Source organism: Bos indicus, chromosome 18 (assembly GCF_029378745.1).
Source record: "Bos indicus isolate NIAB-ARS_2022 breed Sahiwal x Tharparkar chromosome 18, NIAB-ARS_B.indTharparkar_mat_pri_1.0, whole genome shotgun sequence".
NCBI lineage: Eukaryota > Metazoa > Chordata > Mammalia > Artiodactyla > Bovidae > Bos > Bos indicus.
Window position 1 is genome coordinate 3,285,743 of NC_091777.1, and position 19,524 is coordinate 3,305,266.

The 19,524-nt window shown below is 41.5% G+C and overlaps 1 protein-coding gene and 1 pseudogene across 1 annotated transcript in view; both read right to left on the minus strand.

The window, feature by feature from the left end:
* CFDP1 (craniofacial development protein 1) overlaps positions 1 to 19,524 on the minus strand; it is a 104,363-nt gene that overhangs the window by 25,465 nt on the left and 59,374 nt on the right. The window lies entirely within an intron of this gene.
* Positions 1 to 19,524, minus strand: part of LOC139177026 (large ribosomal subunit protein eL34-like) — a 50,063-nt pseudogene continuing 30,539 nt past the window's right edge.

A 19,524-nucleotide genomic window follows, 5' to 3' on the forward strand; every position in this document is an offset into this window, starting at 1 on the left:
TGGTGACACATCATTTTTTATTCTCAGTTAATACTTTTAAAAACAGCTTGACTGCAATACAATTCACATACTAAAGAAGTCACTCATTTAAAGTATACAAGTCAATGGTTCTCAGTGTATTCAGTTGTACAGCCACTATTACAGTCTAATTTTAGAACATTTTATCATTCTCTCAAAAAAAAAAAAAAAAAACAAACAAACAAATTCCTCCTCACACCCATTCATTAGCAGTCACCCTCATTCCTCCAACTCCAGGCCAGGAGCTAATCTATGTTCTGTCTCTACAGATCTGCCTGTTCTTCCAGCTATCAGTAATATTTGTATTTTACTATTAAAAAATTATTATTATTATTACTTTTTGCCATGCCATACAGTATGCATGATCTTAGTTCCTTGACCAGGGATTGAACTCAGGTCCCTTGCAGTGGAAGCATGGAGTCTTACCTGCTGGACTGCCAGGGATGTCCCAGCCAGCTAATAATTTTAAATCGTAAGTTTAAGACTATACAGTTGGTATCTGTTGTAGCTAACTATAAGAAACACTTTTAAGATTTCAACTTGTCCCATATGTTGATGGTTTTATATATATATATATATATATATATATACATATATTTCATAATAGCCACAAAAATCAGAAATCTAGACTTCAGACAGGAATACTGTAATATCTGAGCACTGCTTATATAGCTAAGCCCTGAATATCATCACCACTACTTTGGAGCTGTGTTTTTAAAGCAGTGAGGTGTAGTGGCTTAGCATTCAGTGCAGAAAACTGCCCCTGCCACTTAAACCTTTTTGTTTGTTTGTTTTAAAAACCATTTGGGTGAGAAAATTTACCTGAGCCTCAGGTCACTCATTAGTGTGTGTGTGTGCGTGCTTAGTCCTCAGTTGTGTCTGACTCTGCAACCCCATGGACTGTAGCCCACCAGGCTCCTCTGTCCATGGGGATTCTCCAGGCAAGCATACTGGAGTGGGTAGCCATGCCCTTCTCCAGGGGATCTTCCCGACCCAGGGATCAAACCCAGGTCTCCTGCACTGCAGGCAGATTCTTTACTGACTGAACCACCAGGGAAGCCCAAGAACACTGAGGATAATAATAACTACCTTGAAGTGTGATGACTGAACGAGATATTCATCAACCTAGCCCCTGAGTGCCTTCAGTGTGCCAGCTCTGTTGGCCACTGGAGATAGAAACACAAATTTCTTAGCCTCATTAAATTCATTTGCTCAAGACAGAAACGCAAACAAGTAATTAATTAGATTATGAGAAAACCAAGTGCTTTAGGAGCCTAACAGTGTGAGCTGGGGAAGGCTGTAGAGAGGGAGGGGGAGGGATCTGAAATGTGCAAGGTGAGAAGGGCTTTGCCAAGGAGACAAGGTGGGAGAGAGAAGTCAACAGAGATAGTGGCATCTGCAGCGCATGTGAAGGCGCAGAGCAGAGAGGCCACACTTCTGTCGCTCCTACTTTCATCCTCTCATGCCCTTAAAAAGATGCTTCTCCAGAATCCAGAAACAAATTAAAATCTTGCTGCTGCTAGAGAAAAACTATGGAGCTTTAGGAGCTGCCTGTTCTTTTTCTGAAGCTAATTCATCTTTGGCAGCAAAGTATATTTTAAATTTCTACTTTTTTCTCCTGAAAATTTTCAAACCAAGAAAAGTTGATCTCCTTTGATCTAGAACAGTCCCCATGCCTGTAGAAAGGCTCACAATTTGGACTTGTCCGCTTGCTAATGCTGGCTGCTTTGGGGGCATCTGGGAGTCTTTCAGGATGCAATCTTTGGATGGCTTTTCCTTATGGACACTTACTCCCTGAGTGATTTCATCCAGTCCCGAGGCTTACATACCAGTAAACTGCCTCTGACTCCCAAAGGTCTTATTTTCAGCCCAGACCTCGCTCCCTAACTCCAGACTTTCACTAACTGCCCAGCAGACCTCGTCTGCAGCAGCTTTCCACACCTTAGCAGAAGGCATAGCACCTGGCCAGTACTCACCTCTCAGACCTGCTCTCTCACGACTAACCCCACACTCACTCCACCTCAGGTACACGCCCACCTTTGAAGGCCTAGACTCAAGCCATTCCTTCCACCTGAAATCCTCTCTTCCAATAGAATATCTTGTTAACTCTCTCACCTCCCTCAAGACCGCACGCAGATCTCAACTTCTCAGTGAGACTTGCCCTTACCATCCTGTTCATCCTGTTCCCACTCTAACCTTCACCCTCACCCTACAGTCCTGCTCCAACTACCCTCCTCAGATTTTTCTTTTCTTTGTAACATTCAGTATTTTCTAACATGCCACATAATTTATTTATTATGTTTATTGTCCATCTCCTTCTTGGAATGGAAACTCCACAAAGGCTGGAGCTGATGTCTGTTTTGATCACTGATATAACCCAAACATCCGGTACAGCGCCTGGCACATGGCAGGCACTTTTAATAAACATTTGTTAAAAGAATGTATGAATATTGGGAAAAGATATCAACTTGGTACATTATAAACAGATTCCAATAATGATATCTACTGAGGTAACAATTCTTGGTGTTGGCTCATCTCGTAGCTGCTGCATATCCTTAGCTAGGTTTTCTGCAGGAGAAATTAGCAGTTTAGACATGGGAAAAGCATTTGTTCATTGCAACAGATGGCAGACCCCTCCATGAATGGCTGTCAGGAGCCTGGAATTTGTCCTAGGCTGGCCCCAGTGTCACTGGGTAAGAGCCTGCAGAATGCTCAACAACCCCACCATAAACTGTAATCTGGTGGACACAGGCTAAAATATCCTAATTGAAACACAAGTCAGGGACAGAATTAGAGGGAATGCTGGATGAACCTTTGTTTTTTTGGTCTACGATAAGAGAATTTGCCACAAAAAAAAAAAAAAAAAAAAGTGATATATGCATTCGTATTTTGTGGTAAATGAAGGTCTAGAACAACCAGGTCAGGAGACAGAAGGAAAGACTTATGAGGGTCACAAATGAGTCTTTCTCTTGCCACTGGTTACCTCACAGCAAGGTTGCTTTTGTTGGTTTGGTCTTGGGGGCTAGTTTAAAGTCATATACTCTACTATGTTATGAGCCAGAAGCAATGTCTGAGTCCAGTCTTGAAGCTAAAACCAACACTGGATGGATGTACTTGGAGCAACTAGCTAACTCAATATTCAGCCAACTGAATAACTTCTTGTCAGAAGCTGCCAGAAAGAATCATTCAGGTGTACAGGTTTGCTATCGGCAGCAAGCTGAGCTACAGCAAAGATGACCACTCCTTCCAGCTGCCACAACCAACTACGTCAAGGTAAGAGAATTATACAGATAGGAACTTTCTTTCTTGTTCAGTGGGCACCTGAGCTGTGGACACAGTGGAAGGGATAAGATGGGAAGAGCAGCTAGAAAAAGAGGCAAAAAGAAGTGGGTTCTGCTCACTGCTGGTGGTCTGGGTGCCTGGTAAGAATAGAAGACCCTAAAAACGTTCAAAGGAGTATGAGGATGAGGTCATATGCAAAAATGCAAAACTTCCAAATGGCTTGAGACTTCTAGAAGCCTGACTGTGGAGAAACATCCTTACAATTCTGAAGGAAAATCATTTCCCACCTCATGTTATATGCAGAAAAACCACTGCTAAAATGTAAAGACAGAACAAAGTCATCTCCAGACATGCTTAGTTTCAAAAATTTATCTCCTGTATGTCATTTCCTCAGGATGTTACTGGAGGATGAGCTCTATTAAACGAGGGAATAGCAAGAGTAAGACAAAGAATCCAACAGTCAGGGGAGCCACACAAACAGGGATGGAAGGTAGGCCCAGAACAACAGCTGCAGAGAAAGCCCAGAGAACAGAGAGTCCAGACCCGAGCAGAAGGCTGGAAGACTTCAGAAGGGACTGGGGGTGGCGGTGGTCCGGAAACAACGCAGTCAAGAAAAGTATTGACAGGGATTTCATAGACCTGTGGGAGAGTTTGGAAAAAATGTGACAGGGACATAGAAAACGAAGCAAACTAACAAATAACATGCTGCGAAAGACTGAAGGCGGGAGGAAAATGGGACAATGTACATGAGTTTGAGCAAGCGCCAGGAGATGGTGAAGGACAGGGAAGCTTGGTGTGCTGCAGTCCATGGGGTTGCAGAGTCAGACACGACTGAGTGACTGAACAATAACAATGCATAAGATACATACATGAAAGGAAACACAAAGCTAGTCCACACCCGGGCTCAGGGAAGGGGCAGTATGAGAGCGTTAATTGCTTCTCTTTCAAATCAGGAGCTGGTGTTCCTTAAAGACTAGGATTAACAGTAAGTTAACAAATAATGTCTAAAATTGAAAAAAAAAAAAAAAACACACCCGGTATACTAAACACAGTAGTTTAAATTATGGACAAAATAATACCAGAAGAACTAGCTAAAAGAGTTTAAAGTGGTCGCCTCTGAAAAGCAGGACCTAGGACAGGATCAAACAGTGCATCTGGATGTTTCACACTATGCCTGTATGACTTTGAGCTGATAACAAATCTGGGTTAATAAATCTTAATGTTCCTTTTAGCAGGAAAAGAAGAGAAAGGAATGTTTCTGAGGAGTCAATCAGTCTATCTCTCCACTGGACAAGCTGGTGAAATGATCTGTTCCCCAGTTAAGTGCGCTGCTGAAATGATTAAAGAGACGAAAGCTAGAACACTCTTCCAGCACTTAACAGAAAAGGTTTTGCAGAATCATATTTATTCCTCAGTAGGTTTTGTATGCTATTAAGTTTTAGAAAGACAAAAATCTTTGAAGGGTGCCCCTTCAGACAGACGCTGTGCTGCAGAGTCAAAGTACGGGATTTCCCATGATTATGGGAAATGGCTAAAGCGGGACGTGCCTCTGCCAAATGAGAATTGGGAAGGGAAGTCCTGGAATGCCACTGAGACTGTCATCAAACCAGAAAGTTTGTTTTAAACAGGGGGAGGAAAGTAAAAAGGTGATGAAAGGAAGTCTTTAAAGTCGTTCACTCTATATTCTGGATGTTAACAGAGTGCATTCCTTCTTTCGCTCTCTCCACATGCTGATTAAAAAAATAAGGAAGGAAGTGACAGTGGTTGGAGCAAGGTGTTAAGGTGGTTAGAGCCGGACTTCTGGGCTGCACTCTTAATTCATCTGCTGCTTGGGCTGGCCGCCCCTCGCCCCCCACCGGAGAAATCACTCCTCCACATTTTCTACTTCAGTAACTGAGACATAGAGAAACCAGTTTAACTCTGTGAGAGGTCATGAACATTATTAATCGTTAATACTCTGCAAGAGCCTCTGTGGAACAGAGATACTGCAGTATCAGTTACTCACGATCATCTGGAAAGGCCACTGACCCTACCCCCTCCCAAAGACCCAGGACTTGCCTCCTCTTGAAGCACTGGATCCACTCCAGCTATAGGAAGGTTTGCTTCCTTCTTTTCCTGTAATTAATTAATCCAAACAAAACCCTTTAAAACAACAGAAACATGAAAAGGAATAGGAAAGAGGACAATAAGGACAAACTGTTGCAACAACCAATTCCCTCTGGCTAGCCAATCCCATCAAGCCTGAAGTGCTCTCAGAAACATCTAACTGGACTTTCCAGGGGTGCAAACCCCAGAAAAAGGCTGCCTACTGGCCAGTAGACCTAGCCTGGTGTTGCAAAGCAGAAACCATCAGCTGGAAACAGGGCAGGGGGTGGAGAAAGTTTCCACCAGACGGAGGAGAGAGGGAGAAATGGTCGGGTAAAGCACGGGAAGCCTCTTCCCTCACCTTTTTTTTTTTTAATTATTCCAATAAACTGTCAAAATAAGGCTAAAAAAGAAACAAAAGTTGGGATAGTCCCAGCACAATCTAAACCCTACCAAATTGAAAAGAAAAAAAAAAGTCTGGAGAAAAAGAAAACTTCCTATTCAGCAGGTCAACTGATGGGCTAAGGGAATGCATATGGAGGGTGAGAAATGGCTCAGCTGCCCCTCCAATTAGCCTCCCCATCAACACATTCCAGGGACTCAACCAATTCAGCGATCCTTCTGGACCAGCCATCTCTTTCATGTTGTCCTCCTGTCTTATAAAAGCTGCAACCTGCCCCCTCGCCAGGTTTCAAATCCTCTCAGGTCTCTTGATTTACAGTGAGACATGATCTATTAGAACATGAAGTATGTATTTGCCAGTGACTTCCTGCCGCTGGGAGTTGGGCGGGGGAATCTTTATTTGGTTTATGCATATGGTCAAAATGCAAAATGATCAAAAGGGGACCAATGAAAAATAATATCCTACCAGTCTCCCAGCCAGAAATTCTTTTTCTCTGAAGCAACCAGTGTTACCAGTTCCCAGTGTCCTTCCAGAGTGTCTCTGCATGTGCAATCATTGTCAGTCCCCTCGCTGTCTTCTCCAGTAGGACCTAATTTCCTATCTGAGCACTTAAATCTCCATATATTTAGTTTTTATTGGGGTCTGGAAAGAGAGGTCTGCCAGTCAGATTTTAGAAATCTGCTTCTTCCTGCCAGAGCTATTTCATGCATATCTAAGCAATATATATTTGTCTATATTCTTGCCCATCCTGCACATGAATTGACTGCAGGCCTCTACACTACTCTGCCCCTGGCCTTTTCCCTGATTTATGTATTCCAGGGATCATTACACATCAGTACACAGGGTACTTTCTCTTTCTTCTCCAAGCTGCATGCTATCCTGCTGTATGGAAGAACCACAGGTTACCAGACAGCCCCTACTGATGGACCTCGATGACAACTGTCTGCCACTACAAACCCAGAGGGGCATACCCTTGTCAAAGTGCTGTTCTCAAACTTTGGGATCTCTGCCAATCTGGTGAAAAATAGCATCTCCTTGTCACTCAAATTTGTGTTTCTCTTTTTAATAGGGAAACTCAGCATCTTTTCTAATGTGTAAGAGACATTTACATTTCTGTTCTGCTAAGGGATTTTTTGGCCCTTTTAAAAACTGGGTGATTAATATAAATATATTTCTTATTGATTAGTAGAGGCTCTTACTAAAGAAACTTATACCTTGTTTGGATCTGAATTGCAAATGAGTTTCTCCTAGTTTGTTATTAGTCTTTGTCATAGGTTTTTCATGGTATATATTTTTTTTAATTAATGTATCAGCATTCTTTTAAAAAAGCTTCAATCTAAATGTCCATTGACAAATGAATGGATAAAGAAGATGTGTATATACTTTAGTAGTTTCAGTAACCTCAATGGCAAATTCAGGAAGGAGGAGGAAAGAATTTGGAAGCTGTGATAGGGTACAAGGAAGATATCTATTTCACCTCCGGGTCTTGGGAAATGTGAAGTGCAGGAGAAAAGGCAGCTCCAGCCTGAGGCTGCTCAGGGGAAGCCATGATTCCAGGGGCCCACTTGGGCCAGTTTCAGTGAAGGCAGAAGGTGAAGGGATTATTCATCAAGGAAGCTGAGTCAGCAGGGCGTCAGGATATTTCACCCCAAAATACGCCACTTTGGCCTTTTGATTTTTATGAATTAAAGGTACTTGAGAAATAGCCAGTACAAAAAGGACAGTCTGACCCTCCTTGTCCCCCTACTCACCAGGCGATAACCTCCCATAAGGAAGGCAGCAGAGGGGTAGAGGGTATCCTTATTACCAGAGAGAGGGAGTCTTGGGCTGAGAACGTCGTATAAATACACCGTGCTACTTCTTTACCAACTCACTACCCCAAGCCCAAACCCCTTTGCTCAACCCTTCACAAATCTATGGTTTCTTTGTCTAAAAGGTATAAAAGCTTCTTGTTTTGGTCACTTCTTTAAGTCTCATGTTTTTATGAAGCTCTGGTACATACAAAATTAAATTCATTTTTTTCCTGTTAATCTATCTTATGTCAATTTAATTATTAGCCTAGCAAAAGGATCTAGGAGGGGAGAAGGGAGATCACTGGGTCCCGAGTACAGGCGGGTACAAGAGGCTAGGCAGGGGCGGCAACGGATGAGCATCTCAAAGATGAGCAGAGCCTGGAGACCTGGCCGCGTGGGGGCATCCATGGTGGATGGCAGAGCAGCCTGGACTGCAGACCTCTGGACAGCCACCTTTGCCTGCGTCTACAGGGGTCAGTGCTGTCAGGAGCAGGCAGCGGCTCACAAGTTCCAAACTACTGGCCTAAAGCATTTTCTCCTGTGTTTTCCCCCTTTTATTAATGCTTCTGTTTCCCCCTTGAATTTTCCTGGTAAATTACCAGCATCCCTCTGGTAATTCTCTAAAATAGGGATCATGAGTAGGAAACTGAGTTCTTGCAAACTTGACAAATGCCTTCATTGGATCTCAATACCTGGGGGATGGCTTCCCTGGGTATGGACTCTGAAGTCCTACAGTATTTTCTCTCAGATCTATGAATATATTGTTACATTGTTTTCCTGCATCCAGCATTGCCAATAAGTCTCTGATATACCAACCTGATTCTAGGCTGCACTGTTTCCTCTACCTTGAAGCTTTTAGGATTTTTCCTTATCTTTAGTCTTGTGAGACTTCCACTGTATGTGTAAAATGTAAGCCCTCTTAATACATTTATAGTGGGCCCTTATGATAAGGATTATTTCTTATTTTGGAAACTTTCTTCCATTATGTCTTTGGGTATTTGCTCCCCCTGTTTATTTTTCCTCTCTTCTCCCAGAACTCATATTCTGTGAACGCTGAAACTTCTGAAATGACTCTTTTTGTTACATTTACTTTTCTGTCCACCTATTTCTTAATTATTTTAAATTCTTCGGGTCTCTCCTCTGCTCACTGTTAATTCCTTTTAGTTGTATCTATTAGGCTACAGAGTCCCTTTAATGAGGTTCTAGCTAAACAATCATGTTTTATTTCCAAGATCTAGGAAATAGAATTCATTCTCTCCCATACGAGTCTGTTCTTGTTTCATTAATTAAAGATTTTCCTTTTATTCCTTTCAGGGTATAAATACATTTCCCTGTAAGTCTCCTTCCTTAGGTTCTATTTACAGTAGTTGGATTCTCCAATGTCAGCTCTACAATTTCTTGAGTTTGGAGTTTTCTCTCTCATGATGCTGGTTTTCCTGGGGTTTGCTGTTGTGCGTGGTCAAGTGAGGTTCTAGTTCCTCAGTATGTAAACACTCCTTCCATTCACCACAGCCAAGTCCAGAAATTACAGCGGGGTGGGACACGCAGAGCTCTTGGATTCTGGTTTCTACCTTTACTATAACCCCATCTGCCTTCCTCAAACTTTTAGACTATCCAGGACATCCTTTTTTCCCAACTGTTAAAGACATATAGCTTTCTGATATATTTAGGAATTTGGGGCACATCGGGGCACCTGTGTGGCGGCATGTGTTCAATTTACCATGTCAAGCCGTCTTAGCAGTGGCCATTTAAACTGACCAGGTGGAGAGTGTTTAAATACAAACCATTACTACTAAGAACCTTACAGATAAATGCCTTAGAGTAGAAGACAGATTCCTTGGAAGTCTCTAAGTGGCACATGGAGAAGATGACAGATCTATTTACTTCTTTTTCCTTACCTCCTTACAAAGCCTATCACTTTTCATGATTTCTCAGCTACTGGATTTGGGATGCTTCATTTGGACAAACTCTTCTGGCCAATGAAATAATAATTTTAAGTTAACTAACAAGCATTTTGGTTTTCTAAACCAAATGTAAAACACCAGCCTAATGAGTCATCAAACAGTTCATTAGAATCTAATCAACTAATAAAATCACATTTCTAGAACTGCAAAGCTGAGAAATGATCCTATAACAGAGATATTTACAACAACCCTGGGGCCTCCTTCAAAACACAGAACATAATCAACAATCAACTGCTAAAAGAAAAAGTAATCTGAGAGAAGAAATAATGTCTGGTTCTGAAAGACAACCAAATTTAAAGGAGCCTATTCTTCCTCTAAATAAGCTGAAGAGAGGATCTGCCTCCTTTAATAAATGCTGGGTTCAGAACATTTACTTATAGAAGTAAACTCTCCTTTGCTTTCTCCTATACTGAAATGTTTACACAGAACTCAAATACTTCTGTTGCTCAATTGAAAGCAGTTTCTAGGCAGAGTAACGGGTGGGGAAATCCTTCAATAAAACGTCACTGCTTTGGGGTAAAATGCAATGTAACAAAAACAAGACCAGCTTTACTAAGGTTCTGCAGTAAAAGGAAAACAATTCTTTGAATGATATTTCTGTCTGCAAGTGAAGTGAATGTTCAAGTAACACAATTTCAGAAATTGAGGCTGCTTTGGTGGACTCCCTGCTTCTCCGCAGTACAGGTTTCTTTTCTTCCTCTTCTGTTTCTCACTTGCCAAGTAAGAGTTAATTCATGAATTAGCGGCATGTTTCAACTCCATAGAAAGCTTCTAAGGAGAGCGTGAATGCAGGGACCCAGACTGTTCATTAACTCATTACCAAGACAGGGCACTGCAGCCTCAGGGCGCATATATCAGCGGGAAAGCCTCAGCTGGTGATGGCTGCTTGTTTCCTGCACATCTCAAAATTCAGAATGGAGAAGTGGGCTCTATTGTGAGTTTGTTTCCTGACTCGGAAGGAAAGAAAATATTTTCACTATGACCATTCTTTTCTCAGGTTGGTGTTACATTTGGTCCAAAGGCACAATGGCCAAACATGGGGCTTCTGCTCCCAGAGCACTTTCTAAATGCTTTTTTGCTCCCAGGTAATTATGTTCTAATGGTGCTACGTATAACCTCGCTGGGCTTCACCAAAGAGGCACAAGTTTTTAAATGAATTTTTATGTAAATATTAATAGCTGTAAATTAGGCGAGTTTCAGCGTAATTGCCGGCCCCTCCACCTGCCACCACATCCCATCAGCTACAGTTCTCCCTGGTGGCTGCTGTTCCTAATTGTGAACTACTGCACACAGTCCAAAACGGACCCAAAGATGTTAGTAACCCTATGGAAACCCAACTATGTTCAGAAAGGCTTTCTTCTGTAACGCTGAGCTGGCATATACCTTGAGAAGGAAAGTCACGAAAAATTGAGCAATCATTGTGCTGTCAAAAGAAGATGGGGAGTTTCTCTCCAAAATACGTGACTAGTTGGATTAGCAGGGAGCTTAAAGCAAAATTCCAAAGTAAAACCTCTCAGTGGGGTATTATAAATAAAGCGCCCATGCACTTGGCGTTGCTCTGGCTTTTAAGCCTTGGGAAGGCTTCTGTGGCCTTACTGCAAACAGCAAGTTGCAGCAGTAAAGAGGGGAAAAAGAAGACTTGACTTTTCACCGTCCCCGCCTAGTCCTGACCCAGCAGTCCTGCCACATCTTCCTGAGCTCCAAGGAAAGGCGGCCACAGTGTTTCTGGAGGAAGTAAAGCTGTTTTCTCCCCGCCTCTGGTGCTCTGCCTCTGTCACCACGTCCAAGGCTCCCTTTTTGTGTTCAGTTTGTTGCTCTTCTCCAGCAGCCAGTTTGGGAGGTAGTATGGAACAGCTAAGCCCTAGCTGCATGCACCCGCAGCCTCTCTGAATGCCCATCCTGTGGCCTCTTTCATTTCTAAAACTCTACTGGCATTTTCTTAATTCCTAACATTTGTAACTCAAGGGGTGTCGAAAGCTGTAGGAATAGAATATTGGTTATATTGTTCCTGGAGACCCCACTCTTCAGGAAAGGTAAAAAAGGCTAACAACATTATTAACAGACATCTGTGTAAATTAACTCAAGAGACTCAGGACAACTGGCTTAAAGTTTTACCCATAGCTTTAAAGAGGGCTCGGACTGCCCCTAAAAAGGAAGGACTGTTCCCCTCTGAATGTATCTATGGAAGACCCTTTTTACGCATAGACATTGTTATAGACCCTGAAGCCTTAGAATTAACTATGTGACTCAGCTTTCAGTCTTTCAAGAGACACTGTGGAAACTCTGGGAGGTGAGTCCTGACCCAGCCTCTGAGTCAAACAAGCCACTGTTTGAGCCAGGCACCGAGGTCCTGATAAAGACTTTGGGTCTGGCGGCCCATCTCTCGAGCCCCTCTGGGAAGGCCCTTACCAGGTTATTCTTTCTTCTCCCACAGCTGTCAAGGTGCCAGGAATTGAGTCCTGGGTGCAACCACACTCAAGTTAAAAAGTGGCACCCTGGCCAAAACTAAACAATGTCATTTTATGTTTTTATCCTCTATGCTTTCACCTTTTACTTTTCAGATGGGCCCAATAATCTATGTGGGCCTGCTTCTGCTGACTCCAAAAGTCCTGTCTGCCATCTGACCCTAAAGATAACGCCTTCCTTCCTGGACTCTTTCCTACGCTGCATTCCACAATCGGTCTAACTGCTGGGTCTGTGGAGCACACCCCCCACCCCTGCCCCCATCAATTGAAGGTTTAACATGGTGGGTTTCTCCATTTCAAGGAAAGGACTTTCTTCAAATCTGCAAAAACCTTCACCAATCATATGTGACTGGTGACAATCATATGTGACTCCTCTTCTTGATCTGATGACATCTAACAATCCTAAGATGGACTGATGTAACTATGGACATAATATCACTTTTAATTTTGATTATGTTTTAACTTGGTTTAATGACTGTTTTGCTGTATATAAGAAGGTAAATGGGTCTACATATGGTGGTTTTCTACCTGGTATTTATCAAATATGGGATGAGGTCAGATGGCTAACTCCTAAAAAGGGATGCCTACTATCTAATGCTCCCATATGCTGGGAACAAAAAGAGCCATCCCCAGAAGCTAGCTAGACAACTTAATGACAATGATTGGAAACAACTGGGATTTTTGCCCCAAGAAATATACAATACATCATTCCTGTGTTTTCCAATCCCAGTTTAGGTCCTCCTTTTGCCTGGCCAGGCACTCATTTGGACTGGATCCCTCAGTCACACTGGTTTGCTCCAAACGGGACCTACTAGATATGTGGCTCTTACCTATGGGTGTGGCTTCCCCCTAGCTGGATAGGGAGATAAACCCTAGGTCTAACTTTTACTCATGGCTTCTGGATCATCCCTGTGGCTCAGACGATAAAGAATATGCCTGCAGTGCAGGAGACCCGGATTCGATCCCTGGGTCGGAAAGATCCTCTGGAGAAGGGAATGGCAATCCACTCCAGTATTCTTGCCTGGAGAATCCCATGAACAGAGGAGCCTGGTTGTACAGCACATACATTCAAGCTAAACATTTTAATACGCACTTCAAGTGCCTGAATATAACAGGCCACACCAAGGATGTTCCCAGTTGCTGGCATGCTGCCACAAAATTCACTAACAGGACCAATTTGTGGAGTTTGCTACACTAGAGGTTTTCTAATCCTCTGTTGACATTAGAATTTATTTTTTACTATAAAATGTAGAGAATAGTGGTGCTTTCTAATCGTTATTGTTGGGAAGAAAATCTTGGAGCTTTGAAACACCATTACTCACAGTAGTCACAAATTTATGCTGGCACTTCTGTTTTCACTGAGAAAGTTAGTATAACAGGAACTTATGTGTACACAACTCTGCTGTGTATCTGCTTCCTAAAAGCTTTGGCAAAAGAAGAGCATTTTCTTTACCAGCTGACTCGTTACAGAAAAGCTGTAAAAGTTTGTTTAATTAGAACAAGAGGGGCAGGTAGTAAGGAGGTCACTGCTAACTCATCACTTCCCACCCCCAGGGCTGTCCAAGACAAACGCAGTAGTTTCTGACCGATTTCTGTGTATCAGAGTGAAAGCAGAAAAGGCATTTTTTCTCTAGGCTCTTACTTGGGAGAAGAAAAACTACTTTGAGGTTAGGTGGTTAGGTTAAAGTCAGGAACCTCATTTTGCCTCTGGAAGAATTCTAAGATCAATGATTCTCAATCATGGACAATTTTGCCCCCAGGGAACATTTGGCAATGTGTGGAGACGTTCTGGATGGTCATCACTTGGGGACAGGGAAGAGGTATGACTGGCATCAAGTGGGCAAAGGCTGGGGAAGCTGCTGAACAGCCCGCAATGCACAGGCCAGTTCTCCATGACAAGGGACTCTCCAGTCCAAACACGAGGGGAGCAGGGCCTGAGATGCCCTGCCTGAGGGGCAATGGCACTCCCGCCACCCCAGGGAGCAGGTCTGCTGCCAGGACAGATGTGTCCCTGACACAGCGTGCTGAGCTCCTTGGAAACAGACAAGATTCAAGGTCTGGTCCATCAGTGAGCATTCCTTATGAGCTCCGACTTCTGGTTGTTCTTAGGAAGATGGGAGACTGGCTTGGAAACTAGAAAAAGTCTCTACACTGAATTCAGACTCAGTTCAGTTCAGTTCAGTTGCTCAGTCGTGTCCAACTCTTTGCGACCGCATGAATCACAGCACGCCAGGCCTCCCTGTCCATCACCAACTCCCGGAGTTCACTCAGACTCACATCCATTGAGTCAGTGATGCCATCCAGCCATCTCATCCTCTGTCGTCCCCTTCTCCTCCTGCCCCCAATCCCTCCCAGCATCAGAGTCTTTTCCAATGAGTCAACTCTTTGCATGAGATGGCCAAAGTACTGGAGTTTCAGCTTTAACATCATTCCTTCCAAAGAAATCCCAGGGCTGATCTCCTTCAGAATGGACTGGTTGGATCTCCTTGCAGTCCAAGGGACTCTCAAGAGTCTTCTCCAACACCACAGTTCAAAAGCATCAATTCTTCGGCACTCAGCTTTCTTCACAGTCCAACTCTCACATCCATACATGACTATTGGAAAAATCATAACCTTGACTAGATGAAACTTTGTTGGCAAAGTAATGTCTCTGCTTTTCAATTCAGACTACTGCATGATAATAAATATTTCCAAATAACATTCTGCAAATCCCTTTCCCATTTTAGCTGGTTAGATAACCAAACAAAGGTAGCACTAAATAGCCAGTCTTCTCTGTGTGTACACATTCTATCTTGTTTCATGGCAGTTCCTTGTTGAGGATTCTACTTTTGAGCAGTCCTCAAGTAGCCTGGGTACACCCTGGCTAAAGTTCCTTCACACTGATGTGTTGATTCCATCTTTCTCCAAAAAACGTGCTAGACCACATCATGTAGATGAGAAGCAAACTCTAATGAAATTGTTCCAAGATGGACAGGAATTTTAGGGAAAATATATGTCTATGACAAAACAGTCTTTAGGGAAGCATGAGCCCCCAGAGCACATGAGGAAAGCCTGGTAAGGAGGTCATGACTTCATCACTACTTCAATTATTTTAAAAGCTTCCAAACAGAAACTAAGCAATAAGCGTTGGAACTGCCTCAGCTAGTACACTAAGTAGAATTCTCAAAGGTGGTCTGATGAGCTAAAAATGATCAATATCCTAATACTGACTAACCTTACCCTTTTCTGCTATACTACTCTAAATCAGTTAATAAGTGCAAAATCAGTTCACGCACAGTTAATTTCCTAAGGAGGCAAAGAAAAGGAAATAATTTGGTGGATGATTTGATAATTGTATAGACTGAGCAGCAGACGAGACTGCAACATTTCCTGCAGAATTTTTAAAAAGCATTTGCTTAATTATAACATTTCAAGAATCTCATTAAGAAACAACTTCCCCCTTATCCCCAAATTAAAGCAGCAGGAACAATTTTAGCACTCTTTAAATAAGAGGGGTAGGACAATTATGGTTAAGACAATGTGCTGTAAAAACCCAAGTAACTTAAAACCCAATGGACCAATTGCTTGGCTATGGATGAAACTAACAATTAACTAACTAACCTCCAGTACTAGGGCATAAATTCTGAAGCCAATGAAAAGCTTGCCCTGTCAGCATATACAAGGCTTTGGAGGCCTATACAAGTTTTTTCATTGCTACACACAAACAGTAAAAAAGGAATCAGGGTGATGACTGCACAAAAATGAGACTGTACTAAATACTACTGATTTGTATGCTTTAAGATGGTTCATTTTATGTTACATGAATTACATTCACCTCAATAAGGAAACAGAGGAAGTGGGACTTAAACCACAAAATCATGGGAAGAATGCCTATTAGAAAAATACCTATAAAACAACAATATAATTCATAACCAATCAACAGTATTATAGCTCATGTACAATGTTTTATAGTAGACATATATACATATATATTCACATGAGAAGAAAAGCAAAAAAGAAAAGGAATGCTGAATGAAAGACTACTCAAAATACATCTCTGAATGAAAATAATGATCTTTAAGAACAGTCCAGGAACAATATAATTTACAAAGAATGTCCCTAAAAGCTGTGAGAGACTTGGTAATAGGAGATTAAAATAATCTGTTCCTACAGTGACTGGTTTGAGGCAGACTAAGGTGGAAGCAGGAATATAAGGAAAGTGACAGTAACTTTTAAAATCCTGGGAACTGCTGATCTTTTTAAGACACGTGTTACTTGGTCCTGAGTTTGTGTCTGGCCGCCATAAAACTTAGTCAAGTAATCAGTGACTGCACCGAAGCTGCACCAGGGAATAATCAAGGCCTTCTTGCGATAAGGTCTCGAGGCTTCTGAGCTTCCACCCAAGAAAACGGAAATGTTCATTAAGAGAACATAACAGAACTCAATGACAGTGTAAATTTCAGCGTTCATAATCCATCTTCCACGAGGACTTGCCTCGCTTAAATTCTGCTAGACACAGGGCTTACTAGTCTGCCTAGTATTAGTAACAGAACAGTGGTGAGACTGTGCCCTGGATTCTGATATGAAAGCTCCTGGTGAAATGTAAATTAAACAGCCCAAGAACCAGGAATACTAATTTGCCAAAATTCTCTGGGAGTAAATGATCTACTGCACATCGTAGCAGATGGACAGACAGGATGACGGAAATAAGAATAAACTACAAAATTTCTAGATACTCTACATTGCGTATACTTGAATCTTCTAAGATAACTCTTAAAAACTTCCACTCCAAAAAAAAACACCAACACTCCCTATGAAAGAGAGTCGCATGCCATCCAAACTCTGGAAATAACCCTGCTCCATTCCTCTCCTCTGAGGTCGTATTTTGCTGCCTAATAAAGACTTGAAAATCCAGTCAGTCATCAGGACTTCCCCACCCCACCCCTGAAAAGTGACTGAGCTTCCCTTAGAAAAATGCAGATGGTCTAATCTATCCTTCCAGAGTAACAAGTAGTTGGTGCCACAATGCATTTGGGGAGCTCAGGTTCAGTAAGAAGCATCAATATTCTTTTGTTAATATCAACTAAAAAAAAAGGTAAAGAGAAAAAAATTAAAATATTACAGTGGAGAAACCTGACAGACTCCACTTTAACCAAATGATCAAAGTTAGCATCACCAGTAATAAGTTGGTATTATGTGTGATAAGAAGGGCACGCCACTTCTTGGGCAGTTTCTCTAAACTTCCATAAGCCCAGCCTCATCATGAGGAAAACTCAGAGGAGTAACATTCTACAAAATACATGATCAGTAGTTTTCAACAGTGTCAAGGCATGAAATACAAAACTAGAAACCATCACAGATCAGAGGAGACTATGTAGACATGGCAACTGAGTGCAAGGTGGAATCACAGTTTGGATTCTGGAACGGAAAAGGGATTATCAGTGGGAAAACTGGTAAGATCTGAATAATGTCTGCTGCTTAGTTAATCACAGACCAATGTTAATTTCTTAGGTTTCTTTCTTTTTTTTTTAAATACATGGGCAATCTTCATATTTCTTTCTCTTATTTGGGTTCGTTAATTTCTAATAGAAATATGTGTATTTTTAACTTTACCAGTGATTTCCTATATTTTTCAATTGGTATTATACACCTCTCTCTCTCTATTTTTCCTAAGAAAAATATTTGAACAGGGACTTTCTTGGTAGTCTAGTGGGTAAGAATCTGCCTTCCAATAGGCAAATAAAGAAAGAAAAAAAAAAAAAAAAAAGAATCCACCTTCCAATGCATGGGATGTGGATCCGATCCCTGGTTGGGGAAGTAGGATCCCATATGCTGTGGGACAACGAAGCCCACCTGCCACAACTAGAGAAAAGCCCGGGCATCAGTGAAGACCCAGCACAGTCAAAAATAATAAAATTAAAACAAAGAATAACTTGTCATAGTTGGAGGGGTACTTCTCTTCCTCACAAGGATTTCAGTCCTTTGAGGATAGAGACCTTTTCCTTTCTTCTTTCTATCACTAGCACAACACTTTGCCAAAAGGATTCCTTATGACCAGGTCAAAAAGGTTAAAAAAAAAAAAAAGAGAGAGAGTGAGAGAGAAAGAAAGGAAAAAAATAAGGCAATTTCACTTAAGAATAAAGCAGCAATTTGCTGTGTGTCTGTCATTATATCTGCCCATTTGTGGAGGGGGAAGCTGAGATTAGGGAGGTCACACTCCCGGAAATGGCTGGGGTGGGGTGCAAAGCCCTGGTCTGCCTGACTCCACGCTTGAAGTCGTGAGAGTGTGAGGCTCACAGATGTGGAGGCCCCCCGCCCCGAATCTAAGACATATCTGCAGGGGAAGTATCCCCTTGATGGTATAAAAATGTTGTGGCCTTGATGGTCTATTAGTTTTAGACAAACAGTGTTATCATGCAAGATGTTAACACTAGGGGAAGTTGGGTGGAGGGTACATGGCACTCGTCATTCAGTCTCTGCAACTCTTCCATAAATCTTAAATTTATTTATTTCCTTAAAAGTGGTGGAGAAAATATTGTTGCCTAAATGTAATGGGATATTCTGGATTGAACTCTTATGGGAAAATTGGAATATAATCTAGAATTTGGTTAAGTTTTGTCCTCTTGTTGATATCTTAATTTTGACAAATGTCCCATGGTCATATAATTGTTAAAGTTAGGGGAAGCTAGATTAAAAATATATGGGAACTCTCCATATCATTTTAGCAACTTTTCTGAAAGAAATTATTCAGATTGCTCACTATAAAATTATTCTAAAATAAGAGCTTTATTCTTATTAAAAAAGAAAACCCAAAAGCCATAAAAATTAAGGGAAATAAACATTTTACATACAATTATAATCCCATTTGTAATGAAATAAATATAATTTTATTAAAATAAGGCTAACTTATTAAACCTTAATTCTTTAATAGATATCTTTTTAATATTCCATTTTATGAAGTAGAAGTAAGCACTCTTGCCAAAAGTGGTGGTCCCTAGGAAAAGCATTTGTACAACCGAGCTGCAAGCTAAATCTGCTTTTCCAGATAAACTATGGTTACTCATAGTTGGGTACTTGGCAGATATTTTCTCATTTCTGAAAAACGAACGAATCTTTCACTTGAAGGAGAACAACTGACAGTATTTGCTGCCAGTGAAAAATTCTGAGATTTAGAATTCTGGGAAATTTGGATCTACCACTGTGAGCTGGATGGCTTCCCAGAACTTAAAGACTTTCTGATGAGATTGGTGGTGATATTAACGAATGCAACTTGTTAATGAAATCAGTCAACATTAGCTCTGTGTAATCCAGTGAACTAGCATTCTACAAATGCCTAAAATGACTAGTGCGTGGTGTTACAAATCATTGTATTGGTTAAAAAAATTCATTCAAGATGCAAGTGAGACCAAAGATTTTCATATGATAGTACAAAATGCTTACTGGTACGTTTTCAGATTCCATGTTGCAACTAAGCTTTAAGAAACTACCACTGGAGAACTCTGTGTATTAAAGAAAGAAATCCAAGTATCTGAATT